The following is a 5469-nucleotide window of genomic DNA, read 5'->3' as shown; positions in this document are numbered from 1 at the left end:
TGAGACTGCCTCCCTTCCGCTTCCGGGTCGCGCGCCGGGAAGTGCAGGTGGGGCATATCTCCGGCGGATGCGCCATTGTTTTCTGCGACCGTGTGGGCTCGGTGGGCGGGACCGGCAAATCCCGGGACTCTCGAAAGACGGCTCCGAACCAAGGCCAGTACTCTCCCTATCTCGGGTTCCGGCCTTCGTCCCGCAGGACTCCTCACATCTTAGCGAAACGTATACCTGCTTAGCCCGCTATCCTCTCCCACGCGCTTCTTCCCCTGGTAACAGTCCTGTGAGCTCTGCAAGCAAGAAGGGGCTAATGAGCCCCATTTCCGGCTGAGGAAACTCAAGCACCTTGCCTGGTATCTGGTATCTTCCTTTGGGTTTTTCCTCTATTTTGACCAGTTGAAAGAAAGCTCTGTTCCCCCCCATACCATCTAAAACCCGTGCCTCCGAGACCCTCGTTCTGGGCATCCGGGAAACACCTTTTTGCCCCCAAAACGCTTGTCACATTCCGCAGCAGGGCCCTCTCCACCGCCCCAGGAACATCAGGGAAAGCAGTTGCCCTCCCAGCAGGGCCAACTCCTGAAGACAGTGATTTAATTTCCTCTCCAACAACAAAGCCCCCCGGGGCCAGAAAGCACCCCTGCCCTCCCCCAATCAACCAGTTCTGCTCTGTGGAATGGCAACTAATAGCTGAATGGTTACCTCATTTAGAGCCTGTTTGCTTTTTTTTTTAAATAAATTTATTCTTTTTTTTTTTTTTTTTTTTTTTTTTTTGCGGTACACGGGGCTCTCACTGTTGTGGCCTCTTCCGTTGCGGAGCACAGGCTCCGGACGCGCAGGCCTAGCGGCCACGGCTCACGGGCCCAGCCGCTCCGCAGCATGTGGGATCTTCCCAGATCAGGCCACGAACCCGTGTCCCCTGCATCGGCAGGCGGGCTCTCAACCGCTGCGCCACCAGAGAAGCCCTTTGCAGGATCTTTAGTTGTTGGCACGTGGACTCTTAGTTGCAGCATGTAGACTTCTCAGGTGCGGCATGCAGACTCTTAGTTGAAGCATGCATGCAGGATCTAGTTCCCCAACCAGGGATCGAACCTGGGCCCCCTGCATTGGGAGCGCAGAGTCTTACCCATTGGACCACCAGGGAAGTTCCAATATATTGTTATGTATATCCCTTGAGGGGGAACTAGGACTCTGCTTTACTGCTGTACTATTGTTCCTTTTTTAAAATAAATTTATTTATTTATTTTTAGCTGTGTTGGGTCTTCGTTGCTGTGTGCGGGCTTTCTGTAGTTGGGGCGAGCGGCAGCTACTCTTCCGTTGCGGTACGCAGGCTTCTCACTGCAGTGGCTTCTCTTGTTGTGGAGCACAGACTCTAGGTGCACGGATTTCAGTAGTTGTGGCACATGGGCTCAGCAGCTGTGGCTCACGGGCTCTAGAGCACAGGCTCAGTAGTTGTGGCGCACGGGCTTAGTTGCTCCACAGCATGTGGGACCTTCCTGGACCAGGGCTCGAACTCGTGTCCCCTGCACTGGCAGGCAGATTGTTAACCACTGCACCACCAGGGAAGCCCACTATAGTTTCTTGACTGTTTTTCCTTTGTTTCTGCATTCCCTCCCTTTCCTAATTAGTAACTGTTTGAATCTGTATTTTGGAACTCAGGGAAAGTGTAGGAGGCTGAAGCCTTTTTCCTACAAATAAGGAACAGGAGACATGTAAAGGCTTTTGTACCTGGGAGGGCCCCACAGGGTCCTGCTCAGTTGCACTACTCCCTCATATCATACACAAACATTAATTCAAAATGGGTCAGACCTAGATGTAAGAGCTAAAACTGTAAAATTATTACAAGACATAGGTGTTAATCTTTATGACCTTGAGTTAGGCAATGACTTCTTAGATATGATGCCAAAAGCACAAGCAGCAAAAGAAAAAATTGATCAATTAGACTTCATCAAAATTGAAAATGTTTGTGCTTCAAAGGACAGCATCAGGAAAGTGAAAAGACTGATAAGGGACTAGTATCCAGAATATATAAAGAACTCTTACAAGTCAATAAGAAGACAAATAACCCAATTGTAAAATGGGCAAAGGATTTGAACAGACATTCCTCTAAAGAAAATATATAAATGGTCAATAAGCACATGAAAAGATGCTCAACATCATTAGTAATGAGGGAAATGCAAGTCAAAACCACTTTCAGACACTACTTCACATCTACTAGGATGGCTATAGTAAAGACAGACAATAACAAGTGTTGGCAAAGATATGGAGAAATTGGAAATCTTATACATTTCTGGTGGGAATGTAAAATGGTGCAGCCACTTTGGAAAATGGTTTGGCAGTTCCTCAAAAAGTTAAACAGACATCATTTGACCCAACAATTCTGCTCCTAGGACTCTTATCTACCCAGAGAATTGAAAACATATGTCTACACAAAATCTTATATGCAAATGTTCATAGAAACACTATTCATAATAGCCAAGAAGGGCTTCCCTGGTGGCACGGTGGTTGGGAATCCGCCTGCCAATGCAGGGGACACGGGTTCGAGCCCTGGTTAGGGAAGATCCCACACACCGTGGAGCAACTAGGCCCGTGCGCCACAACTACGGAGCCTGCACTCTAGAGCCCGCGAGCCACAACTACTGAGCCTGCGAGCCACAACTACTGAAGCCCACGTGCCTAGAGCCCGTGCTCCACAACAAGTGAAGCCACCGCAATGAGAAGCCCACACACCACAACAGAGAGTAACCCCCACTCGCTGCAACTAGAGAAAACCTGCACACAGCAACGAAGACCCAACACAGCCAAAAGTAAGTAAATAAAATAAATGAATTTATAAAAAAAATAATAATAATAGCCAAGAAGTGGAAACAACCCAAATGTCCATCAACTGATGAATGAATGCACAAATTCATTAATAGGCAGATCTATCAAGACAGAAAGTAGAGTGGTTGCCAGTGGGGTGGGAATGGGGTGGAGGTAAGGGGGTTGTAGGAGAGGATGGATGGGGTGTATTGCTAATGGGAACAAATTTCCTTGTTGTGGTGATGAAAATGTTCTAAAATTCAACTGTGGTGATTGGCGCACAACTCTGAATGCAGATTTAAAACCATTGAACTGTAAATTCTAGATGGAAGAATTGGAAGTTACCTGGTGGTCCAGTGGGTAAGACTCCACGCTCCCAATGCAGGGGGCCCAGTTTCAATCCCTGGTCGGGGAACTAGATCCCACATGCGTGCCACAACTAAGAGTCCACATGCCGCAACTAAAGATCCTGTATGCTGAAACTAAATATGCCGCAACTAAGGCCCGGTGCAGCCAAAATAAATAAATACTTTTTAAAAAATGGAAGAATTGTATATAAATTACATCTTAATAAGGTTTTTTTGAAAAAAATTTAAAAACAGGATTATCCCCATGAAGCTGAAGGACCTGGGAGTGCCCCGACAGTCACAGACCCTTGAGGGGACATTAGTTACCAAGTTGGGCTCAGCTCTAGCCTCATTCCAGTCTGCGTGTGCCCCTTTGTGCTGCCTCTCTCCAAAGATGACCTTTAAGATTCACGACTGCCTAACCCCGGACCTGGACACAGGGTTACCCAGGCTCCCAGGCCCTACATTTCTGTACCTTAAGGCCTGTCACTTCATTTAGTTACTTTTAAGATATTTATATGTGCAGTAAACTCCATGAGCACTTTTAGGTACACAGAGAAAAATGAGACACAATTAGAACCCTTGAGAAGTTACAGTCTTGCAGGAGAAATGAAACATACGAATAACTGCAATTAAAAAGCGGAATGGGGGGCTTCCCTGGTGACGCAGTGGTTGAGAGTCCGCCTGCCGATGCAGGGGACACGGGTTCGTGCCCCGGTCCGGGAGGATCCCACATGCCGCGGAGCAGCTGGGCCCGTGAGCCATGGCCGCTGAGCCTGCGCGTCGGGAGCCTGTGCTCCGCAATGGGAGAGGCCACAACAGTGAGAGGCCCGCGTACCGCAAAAAAAAAAAAAAAAAAAAAAAGGAATGCAGCCAGTGCCACAAGGGGGCATTGGAAGATCAGAGAGCTCACTTCTAATTTAGGAGACTGGCTGAGGCTTTGCAGTTGTGATGTGAAAAGACCAACCAGGATTTCAGCAGAGGCAGGGAGTGGAGGAGATTTCAGGGGGACACAGAAAAAGCAAAAGTATAAATGTGGAAAGACAGAGGCAAGTCCCAGGAACTGTTAAGAGTTCAATTCAGCTGAGTGCAAGGCAAATGTAAAGAATGGAACAATGGGGCTTCCCTGGTGGCGCAGTGGTTGAGAGTCCGCCTGCCGATGCAGGGGACACGGGTTCGTGCCCCGGTCCGGGAAGGTCCCACATGCTGCGGAGCAGCTGGGCCCGTGAGCCATGACTGCTGAGCCTGTGCGTCCGGAGCCTGTGCTCCGCAACGGGAGAGGCCACAGCAGTGAGAGGCCTGCGTACTGCAAAAAAAAAAAAAAAAAAAAAAAAAGGAACAATGTGACATAATTTGGGTAGCTATAACTTAGAATCCCTTGAAAAAATAATGTCGTTGTAAAGAGATTTTGCTTTATCCTAGGAAACAATAGGAAGTGTTAGCAGGTTTCTGGTTTGGGAGGTTTTGTTTCTTGCAACTTTATAGCAGGTGTTTGATTAGAGGCACCAACATTTAGATTATACAAAGGAAAAAAAAATACTATTGATCATGTGGCAAGCATTTGCAAAGTACTTTATTTTTTTTAAAAAAAATTAATTAATTAATTTGGCTGCACCGGGTCTTAGTTGTGGCATGTGGGATCTAGTTCCCCACAGGGTCTTACCCACCAAGGAAGTCCCTGCAAAATACCTTAGCACACATAATCTCATTTCATTCCCATAAAGTTCTATGAAATATATTGATTTTTTCCCATTTTACCAAGGAAGGAACTGAGGCCCATAGAAGATAACTGGCTTGCCTGGCTTCACCTGCCTCAAAGCCGGGCCATCTCATTCCAGATCCTCTTTACAGGGGTTTCCTCACAGAGCTAGTTATGGGGAAAGTGATGCTGACAGTGCTAGGTAAGATGGATAGTGGGAGAGTCAGGGGTGGGGGAACCAGAGACAGGGGGTAGAGCTGGGAGGCTGTTGCAGGAGGTCGAGCAGGAGATTAGGGACACCTGATGGACGGACCATGGGCAGGGGTTACGGAACGTTAGAAATGAGAGTGAAACACCAAGGGACTAGGTGACTGTCTTTGGTGTGTCCAGGAAGCCTTTAAGTTGCCTGAATTCTTGGGGCTGAGAAAGAGGAGCGCTGGGTCACCCAAAAGCCCTTTAAAGGTCACTTGCATATTGGATGGTGAAATGGCTCCTGACCTAGGATTGAACATGCACCTTACAGGGTTAGAGTGAGGCTAAATCAGATGACTCCAGGAAACACAATGTCCTACGTCAAGAAGGGAATCAGTAAATGATACTTCCCTCTTTATTTGCCTAGAACATCAGTTC

The sequence above is a fragment of the Mesoplodon densirostris genome, chromosome 14 (genome assembly GCF_025265405.1).
Source record: "Mesoplodon densirostris isolate mMesDen1 chromosome 14, mMesDen1 primary haplotype, whole genome shotgun sequence".
In the NCBI taxonomy this organism is placed as follows: domain Eukaryota; kingdom Metazoa; phylum Chordata; class Mammalia; order Artiodactyla; family Ziphiidae; genus Mesoplodon; species Mesoplodon densirostris.
This window is presented reverse-complemented; position numbering follows the sequence as displayed.